Source organism: Triticum urartu, chromosome 1A (genome assembly GCF_056163025.1).
Source record: "Triticum urartu cultivar PI428250 chromosome 1A, HENAU_Tu73, whole genome shotgun sequence".
In the NCBI taxonomy this organism is placed as follows: Eukaryota; Viridiplantae; Streptophyta; class Magnoliopsida; order Poales; family Poaceae; genus Triticum; species Triticum urartu.
The window spans coordinates 372,369,006-372,380,008 of NC_141873.1; positions in this window are offsets into that span (position 1 = coordinate 372,369,006).

Sequence of the window (11,003 nt, forward strand, 5' to 3'; positions counted from 1 at the left end):
ACCTGCGTCGTTACCACAGTCGTCGTGTTAAGTCAAGAACCTTTCAAGAAGGTGACATGGTGCTCCGGCTCATCCAGGATCAGTCTGATGCGCATAAGCTATCCCCACCTTGGGAAGGACCCTTTGTGGTAAGCAAAAACTTGAATAACGGGTCATACTACCTTATCGATGTTCGAGAGCACAAAGACTCGCGTAAGTCGGAGGAGGAGACCCGCCTGCCGTGGAATATTGCCCATCTTCGGCCTTACTACACTTGAGCCACCGGCTCTCATAATGTACATACTTTGACGTTGTATATATTATGATAAGTAATAAAGCAGGACCTCTGTCCTTTTCATCTTTAATGATCACATGTCTTTGTTATTTTAAGTATAAAACGGCCAATTGGGGGCTGATCGTATTCAAATCTAGCTTAACCCTCTTGGTCCGTCTCATGATCGTATTCGAATCTAGCCGTTAAAAATTATGATCACTAGGGGGCTTCTTGTTCAAACATAGGTCGTATTCGAACCAAAGAGAACACATCTGTCATTACGCTCTTCATCGGCGCAAAGCCAAACTCACCAGGGGGCTTTTTGATCGTATCTGAATCATTGCTTAACCCCTTTTGGGTATGACTTGGATCGTATTCGAATCAGGGTCGTTAAAAACCTCTCAAGGTCATTTGGGGGCTTCCTGTTCAAACATAGGTCGTATTCTAACCAAAGAGAACATAGATGTCGGTACCCTCTTGATCGGCGCAATGCCACAACCACTGGGGGCTACATGATCGTATTCGAATCCTAGCTTAACCCCTTTGGTCCGGTTTACTGATCGTATTCGAATCAGAATCCTCCAAATTTTTCTTGGTATTTAACTTACATTGTTTGAAAGACAATCTTTTGTTTGTTGTCTAAATCTAATTGTAAGTATGGTCAATTTAAATCGGCTTGGTTTTTGGCAATGAATTGCCGAGTATGTAACAGTCATCATACATACGGAAGTATTGGCTTTTAAAGATTGGGTTATCACCCTTACTATTCGGGTTACATAAGCCGACAGTCCAGATTCAAGATCACAGGTATGATATTGTCGTTAAAATTCATAACAGACTTATCTGTGTTTTCTTCAATCAAAGACTTTCCAGCCTTATTTATCCTTACATCTATCCTTGATTATACATTTATGTTAATTTCCATATGTATGTACTGGGAGTTTTGACCCGTCCAGCGACAAACCGCCAGGATAGTTTTCCATCTTTTACATACAGGAACAGATTCAAACACTGCAGATATGATAAAGGATGTAAAGCATATATTGATACGACGGATAAAAGTGTCGTACGCAGTACGATATGCGCGATGGCATAGGTAGATCATGAAGTTTTAAGTTAGCCTATTACAAGGCGTTTGGAGCCCAAAAGGATAATACCGTTTTTCTCCTGAACAGACGCTAAACTAAAGCCGGCTCATTAAATCTTGGCCGGGTTAGTTGGATGGTTACGACTCCTCCCTCGTCGGTTCATCTTCCTCCGCCGCTCGGAAACTGGGCTTGGACCAGTCAAAGCCATGAAGAGCAACAAACTCAGCTTCATCATCAATTAGACCGGACATGTGAATTTCTGGGGCAAAGGTATGCTGGCGAACTGGCGGGAGTAGATCTGTCACTTTATACGAAGGAGTCGCCATCTTTTTATTCTCAGCGTCAAAACCTGGCTGATACTTATCAACATTGGTCTCGTCACCAAGGATGGTGGCATGAGGACGAATTCCCTTCACGCAAGCAGCAAAATCTTCTTGATCAAACGGAGTCCCGTCTTCCTTAAAGCTGGGATACCCCTTGGCTACATCCGCCGGGTCTAGTTCTGGTACCTAGGCTTTGGAGCGGCTTAGAGCAGTTAGGGCTCCGGCTCTTGCACAGGACCGCTTGACTTCTTGGAATCTGGCGGGTAAGATAGATAACTTCTTCAAGACATCACTCAAGAGGTTTGGTCCTTGGTTGGTTGGGGAAATAATGTCAAGTGCCCGTTGAGCTCTAGTGTACAGTTGCTCCACCAGGGTGTAAACCGCCTTGAGTTTTATTAAGTTGTTTTGGCTCAGATTGCTGCTCCGTGGACCTATGAGTATTCTAAAAAGTTAAGCATGCGACTTATATTTATGTAAAAAATAGAGTTTAAGTAAATAATACAATGACTCACCGAAGATTGCAGAGACCATCTGAGACACACGGTTCTTTAAACCGGTGAGTTCAGTGGAGACCTCCTTGAGAGCCGCCTCGGCTGTCTCAGCACGCTGTATCAGCAAGGTTTTTTCATCGGCCTAGGATTTTTTCTCTACATCAAAACTGGTCTTTAGTTTCTCTGCTTCGGATAGGCTTGTTGGGGAACGTAGTAATTTCAAAAATTTCCTATGCACACGCAAGATCATGGTGATGCATAGCAACGAGAGGGGAGAGTGTGTCCACGTACCCTCGTAGACCGAAAGCGGAAGCGTTAGCACAACGCGGTTCATGTAGTCGTACGTCTTCATGATCCAACCGATCAAGTACCGAACGCATGGCACCTCCGAGTTCTGCACACGTTCAACTCGATGACGTCCCTCGAACTCCGATCCAACCGAGTGTTGAGGGAGATCGTCAGCACGACGGCGTGGTGACGATGATGATGTTCTACCAACACAGGGCTTCGCCTAAGCACCGCTACGATATGACCGAGGTGGATTATGGTGGAGGGGGGCACCACACACGGCTAAGAGATCAAGAGATCAATTGTTGTGTCTATGGGGTGTCCCCTGGCCACGTATATAAAGGAGTGGAGGAGGGGAGGGGCCGGCCCTCTCTATGGCGCGCCCTAGGGGAGTCCTACTCCCACCGGGAGTAGGATTCCCCCTTTCCTAGTAGAACTAGGAGCCCTTCCAAGTAGTAGGAGTAGGAGAGAAGGAAAGGAAAAAGAGAAGAGAAGGAAGGAGGGGGCGCAGCCCTTCCCCCTAGTCCAATTCGGAAGAGGCCTTGGGGGGGGGGGGGCGGCCTGCCTCTCTCTCTTTCCCCTAAAGCCCAATAAGGCCCATACACTCCCCGGCGAATTCCCGTAACTCCCCGGTACTCCGATAAATACCCGAATCACTCGGAACCTTTCCGATGTCCGAATTAGTCGTCCAATATATCGATCTTTACGTCTCGACCATTTCGAGACTCCTCGTCATGTCCTCGATCTCATCTGGGACTCCGAACTACCTTCGGTACATCAAACCACATAAACTCATAATATAACCGTCATTGAACTTTAAGCATGCGGACCCTACGGGTTCGAGAACTATGTAGACATGACCGAGACACGTCTCCGGTCAATAACCAATAGCGGAACCTGGATCCTCATATTTACTCCTACATATTCTACGAAGATCTTTATCGGTCACACCGCATAACAACATACGTCGTTCCCTTTGTGATCGGTATGTTACTTGCCCGAGATTCGATCGTCGGTATCTCAATACCTAGTTCAATCTCGTTATCGGCAAGTCTCTTTACTCATTCCATGATACATCATCCCGCAACTAACTCATTAGTCGCAATGCTTGCAAGGCTTATAGTGATGTGCATTACCGAGTGGGCCCAGAGATACCTCTCCGACAATCGGAGTGACAAATCCTAATCTCGAAATATGCCAACCCAACAAGTACCTTCGGAGACACCTGTAGAGCACCTTTATAATCACCCAGTTACGTTGTGACGTTTGGTGGCACACAAAGTGTTCCTCCGGTAAACAGGAGTTGCATAATCTCATAGTCATAGGAACATGTATAAGTCATGAAGAAAGCAATAGCAACAAACTAAACGATCAAGTGCTAAGCTAACGGAATGGGTCAAGTCAATCACATCATTCTCCTAATGATGTGATCCCGTTAATCAAATGACAACTCATGTCTATGGTTAGGAAACATAACCATCTTTGATCAACGAGCTAGTCAAGTAGAGGCATACTAGTGACACTCTGTTTGTCTATGTATTCACACATGTATTATGTTTCTGGTTAATACAATTCTAGCATGAATAATAAACATTTATCATGATATAAGGAAATAAATAATAACTTTATTATTACCTCTAGGGCATATTTCCTTCAGTCCTCCACTTGCACTAGAGTCAATAATCTAGTTCACCTCGCCATGTGATTTAATACCAATAGTTCACATCACCATGTGATTAACACCCATAGTTCACATCAACATGTGACCAACACCCAAAGGGTTTACTAGAGTCAATAATCTAGTTCACATCGCTACGTGATTAACACCCAAAGAGTACTAAGGTGTGATCATATTTTGCTTTTGAGAGAAGTTTAGTCAACGGGTCTGGCACATTCAGATCCGTAAGTATTTTGCAAATTTCTATGTCAACAATGCGCTGCACGGAGCTACTCTAGCTAATTGCTCCCACTTTCAATATGTATCTAGATTGAGATTTAGAGTCATCTGGATCAGTGTCAAAATTTGCATCGACGTAACCCTTTACGATGAACATTTTTTTGTCACCTCCATAATCAAGAAACATATCCTTATTCCACTAAGGATAATTTTGACCACTGTCCAATGATCTACTCCTAGATCACTATTGTACTCCCTTGCCAAAAATAGTGTAGGCTATACAGTAGATCTGGTACACAGCATGGCATATTTTATAGAACCTATGGTCGAGGCATAGGGAATGACTTTCATTCTCTTTCTATCTTCTGCTGTGGTCGGGCTTTGAGTCTTACTCAATTTCACACCTAGTAACACGGGCAAGAACTCTTTCTTCGACTATTCCATTTTGAACTACTTCAAAATCTTGTCAATGTATGTACTCATTGAAAAAAATTATCAAGCATCTTAATCTATCTCTTTAGATCTTGATGCTTAATATGTAAGCAGCTTCACCGAGGTCTTTCTTTGAAAAACTCCTTTCAAACACTCCTTTATGCTTTGCAGAATAATTCTACATTATCTCCGATCAACAATATGTCATTCACATATACTTATCAGAAATGTTGTAGTGCTCCCACTCACTTTCTTGTAAATACAGGCTTCACCGCAAGTCTGTATAAAACTATATGCTTTGATCAACTTATCAAAGCGTATATTCCAACTCCAAGATGCTTGCACCAGTCCATAGATGGATCGCTGGAGCTTGCATATTTTGTTAGCACCTTTAGGATTGACAAAACTTTCTTGTTGCATCATATACAACTCTTCTTTAATAAATCCATTAAGGAATGTAGTTTTGTTTATCCATTTGCCAGATTTCATAAAATGTGGCAATTGCTAACATGATTCGGACAAACTTAAGCATAGATACGAGTGAGAAACCCTCATCATAGTCAACACCTTGAACTTGTCGAAAACCTTTTGCGACAATTCTAGCTTTGTAGATAGTACCACTACTATCAGCGTCCGTCTTCCTCTTGAAGATCCATTTAATCTCAATGGCTCGCCGATCTTTGGGCAAGTCAATCAAAGTCCATACTTTGTTCTTATACATGGATCTCATCTCAGATTTCATGGCCTCAAGCTATTTCGCGGAATCTGGGCTCATCATCGCTTCCTCATAGTTCGTAGGTTCATCATGGTCAAGTAACATGACCTCCAAAACAGGATTACCGTACCACTCTGGTGGGGATCTCACTCTGGTTTACCTACGAGGTTCGGTAGTAACTTGATCTGAAGTTACATGATCATCATCATTAGCTACCTCACTAATTGGTGTAGTAGTCACAGGAACAAATTTCTGTGATGTACTACTTTCCAATAAGGGAGCAGGTACAGTTACCTCATCAAGTTCTACTTTCCTCCCACTCACTTCTTTCGAGAGAAACTCCTCTAGAAAGGATCCATTCTCAGCAATGAATATCTTGCCTTCGGATCTATGATAGAAGGTATACCCAACATTTTCTTTTGGGTATCCTATGAAGACGCACTTCTCTGATTTGGGTTTGAGCTTATCAGGTTGAAACTTTTTCACATAAGCATTGCAACCTCAAACTTTAAGAAATGACAGCTTAGGTTTCTTGCCAAACGATAGTTCATATGGTGTTGTCTCAACGGATTTAGATGGTTCCCTATTTAACGTGAATGTAGCTGTCTCTAATGCATAACCCCAAAACGATAGTGGTAAATCAGTAAGAGACATCATAGATCGCACCATATCTAATAAAGTACTATTACGACGTTCGGACACACCATTACACTGTGGTGTTCCAGGTGGCGTGAGTAGTGAAACTATTTCACATTGTTTTAACTGAAGGCCAAACTCGTAACTCAAATATTTTACTTCTGCGATCATATCGTAGAAACTTTTATTTTTGTTACGATGATTCTCCACTTTACTCTGAAATTCTTTGAACTTTTCAAATGTTTCAGACTTGTGTTTCATCAAGTATATATACTAATATCTGCTCAAATCATCTGTGAAGATCAGAAAATAATGATACCTGCCGCGAGCCTCAATATTCATCGGACCACATATATCAGTATGTATGATTTTCAACAACTCTGTTGCTCGCTCCATTGTTTCGGAGAACGGAGTCTTAGTCATCTTGCTCATGAGGCATGGTTCGCAAGCATGAACTAATTCATAATCAAGTGATTCCAAAAGCCCGTCAGCATGGATTTTCTTCATGCGCTTTACACCAATATGACCTAAACAGTAGTGCCACAAATAAGTTGCACTATCATTATTAACTTTGCATCTTTTGGCTTCAATATTATGAAAATGTGTATCACCACGATCGAGATCCAACAAACCATTTTCATTGGGTGTATGACCATAGAAGGTTTTATTAATGTAAACAGAACAACAATTATTCTCTAACTTACATGAATAACTGTATTGCAATAAACAAGATCCAATCATATTCATGCTCAACGCAAACACTAAATAACATTTATTTTAGGTTTAATGATCATATCAATCTTGGAACCATTTCCAATACACATCGTCACTTCACCCTTAACTAGTCTCTGTTCATTCTGCAACTCCCGTTTCGAGTTACTATTCTTAGCAACTGAACTAGTATCAAATACTGAGGGTTTGCTATAAACACTAGTAAAGTACACATCAATAACATGTATATCAAATATACCTATGTTCACTTTGCCATCCTTCTTATCCGCCAATTACTTGGGGTAGTTCCGCTTCCAGTGACCAGTCCCTTTGCAGTAGAAGCACTCAGTTTCAGGCTTAGGTCCAGACTTGGGTTTTTCACTTGAGCAGCAACTTGCTTGCCGTTCTTCTTGAAGTTCCCCTTTCTTCCCTTTGTCCCTTTACTTGAAACTAGTGGTTTTGTTTACCATCAACACTTGATGCTTTTCTTGATTTCTAGCTTCGTCGATTTCAGCATCATGAAGAGCTTGGGAATCGTTTCCGTTATCCCTTGCATATTATAGTTCATCACGAAGTTCTACTAACTTGGTGATGGTGACTAGAGAATTTTGTCAATCACTATTTTATCTGGAAGATTAACTCCCACTTGATTCAAGCGATTGTAGTACCCAGACAATCTGAGCACATGCTCACTGCTTGAGCTATTCTCCTCCATCTTTTAGCTATAGAACTTGTTGGAGACTTCATATCTCTCAACTCGGGTATTTTCTTAAAATATTAACTTCAACTCCTGGAACATCTCATATGGTCCATGACGTTCAAAACATCTTTGAAGTCCCGATTCTAAGCCGTTTAAGCATGGTGCACTAAACTATCAAGTAGTCATCATATTGAGCTAGCCAAACGTTCATAACATCTGCATCTGCTCCTGCAATAGGTTTGTCACCTAGCGGTGCATCAAGGACATAATTCTTCTGTGCAACAATGAGGATAAACCTCAGATCACGGATCCAATCCGCATCATTGCTACTAACATATTTCAACTTAGTTTTCTCTAGGAACATATCAAAAATAAAACAGGGGAGCTAAACGCGAGCTATTGATCTACAACATAGATATGCTAATACTACCAGGACTAAGTTCATGATAAATTTAATTTTAATTAATCATATTACTTAAGAACTCCCACTTAGATATACATCCCTCTAATCCTCTAAGTGATCACGTGATCCATATCAACTAAACCATGTCCGATCATCATGTGAGATGGAGTAGTTTCAATGGTGAACATCACTATGTTGATCATATCTACTATATGATTCACGCTCGACCTTTCGGTCTCAGTGTTCCGAGGCCATATCTGTTATATGCTAGGCTCGTCAAGTTTAACATGAGTATTCCGCGTGTGCAACTGTTTTGCACCCGTTGTATTTGAACGTAGAGCCTATCACACCCGATCATCACGTGGTGTCTCAGCACGAAGAACTTTCGCAACGGTGCATACTCAGAGAGAACACTTGTACCTTGATAATTAGTGAGAGATCATCTTATAAAGCTACCGTCGAACTAAGCAAAGTAAGATGTATAAAAGATAAACATCACATGCAATCAAAATATGTGACATGATATGGCCATCATCGTCTTGGACCTTTGATCTCCACCTTCAAAGCATCGTCATGATTTCCATCATCACCGGCATGACACCATGATCTCCATCATCTTGATCTATATCAATGTATCGTCACATGGTCGTCTCGCCAACTATTGCTCTTGCAACTATTGCTATCGCATAGCGATAAAGTAAAGCAATTATTTGGCGCTTACATCTTATGCAATAAAGAGACAACCATAAGGCTTCTTCCAGTTGCCGATAACTTCAACAAAACACGATCATCTTATACAACAACTTATATCTCATCACGTCTTGACCATATCACATCACAACATGCCCTGCAAAAACAAGTTAGACGTCCTCTACTTTGTTGTTGCAAGTTTTACGTGGCTGCTATGGGCTGAGCAAGAACCGTTCTTACCCACGCATCAAAACCACAACTATAGTTTGTCAAGTTAGTGCTATTTTAACCTTCTCAAGGACCGGGCGTAGCCACACTTGGTTCAACTAAAGTTGGAGAAACTGACACCCGTTAGTCACCTGTGTTCATAGCACGACGGTAAAACCGGTCTCGCGTAAGCGTACGCGTAATGTCGATCCGGGCCGCTTCATCCAACAATACCGCCGAACCAAAGTGTGACATGCTGGTAAGCAGTATGACTTATATCGCCCACAACTCACTTGTGTTCTACTCGTGCATATTACATCAATGCATAAAACCTGTCTCGGATGCCACTGTTGGGGAACGTAGTAATTTCAAAAATTTCCTACGCACACGCAAGATCATGGTGATGCATAGCAACGAGAGGGGAGAGTGTGCCCACGTACCCTCATAGACCGAAAGTGGAAGCGTTAGCACAACGCGGTTGATGTAGTCATACGTCTTCACGATCCGATCGATCAAGTACCGAACGCACGGCACCTCCGAGTTCTGCACACGTTCAACTTGATGACGTCCCTCGAATTCCGATCCAGCCGAGTGTTGAGGGAGAGTTTCATCAGCACGGTGGCATGGTGACGATGATGATGTTCTACCGACGCAGGGCTTCGCCTAAGCACCGCTACGATATGATCGAGGTGGATTATGGTGGAGGGGGCACCGCACACGGCTAAGAGATCAAGAGATCAATTGTTGTGTCTTGGGGTGCCTCCTGGCCACGTATATAAAGGAGTGGAGGAGGGGAGGGGCTGGCCCTCTCTATGGCGCGCCCTAGCGGAGTCCTACTCCCACCGGGAGTAGAATTCCCCCTTTCCTAGTAGAACTAGGAGCCCTTCCAAGTAGTAGGAGTAGGAGAGAAGGAAAGGAAAAAGAGAAGAGAAGGAAGGAGGGGGCGCAGCCCTTCCCCCTAGTCCAATTCGGAAGAGGCCTTGGGGGGCGGCCTGCCTCTCTCTCTTTCCCCTAAAGCCCAATAAGGCCCATACACTCCTCGGCGAATTCCTGTAACTCCCCGGTACTCCGATAAATACCCGAATCACTCGGAACCTTTCCGATGTCCGAATATAGTCGTCCAATATATCGATCTTTACGTCTCAACCATTTCGAGACTCCTCATCATGTCCTCGATCTCATCTGGGACTCCGAACTACCTTCAATACATCAAAACACATAAACTCATAATATAACCGTCATCGAACTTTAAGCATGCGGACCCTACGGGTTCGAGAACTATGTAGACATGACCGAGACACGTCTCCGGTCAATAATCAATAGCGGAACCTGGATGCTCATATTGGCTCCTACATATTCTACGAAGATCTTTATCGGTCAAACCGCATAACAACATACGTTGTTCCCTTTGTCATCGGTATGTTACTTGCCCGAGATTCGATCGTCGGTATCTCAATACCTAGTTCAATCTCGTTACCGGCAAGTCTCTTTACTCGTTCCGTAATACATCATCTCACAACTAACTCATTAGTTGCAATGCTTGCAAGGCTTATAGTGATGTGCATTACCGAGTGGGCCCAGAGATACCTCTCCGACAATCGGAGTGACAAATCCTAATCTCGAAATACGCCAACCCAACAAGTACCTTCGGAGACACCTGTAGAGCACCTTTATAATCACCCAGTTACGTTGTGACGTTTGGTGGCACACAAAGTGTTCCTCCGGTAAACGGGAGTTGCATAATCTCATAGTCATAGGAACATGTATAAGTCATGAAGAAAGCAATAGCAACAAACTAAACGATCAAGTGCTAAGCTAACGGAATGGGTCAAGTCAATCACATCATTCTCCTAATGATGTGATCCCGTTAATCAAATGACAACTCATGTCTATGGTTAGGAAACATAACCATCTTTGATCAACGAGCTAGTCAAGTAGAGGCATACTAGTGACACTCTGTTTGTCTATGTATTCACACATGTATTATGTTTCCGGTTAATACAATTCTAGCATGAATAATAAACATTTATCATGATATAAGGAAATAAATAATATCTTTATGATTGCCTCTAGGGCATATTTCCTTCAAGGCTCAATTGGAGTTTGGAGTTAGAATTCTTTATCTCAGTCTCTTGAGCCGCCAACCGGGTTTTCGCATCAGTCAGTTGA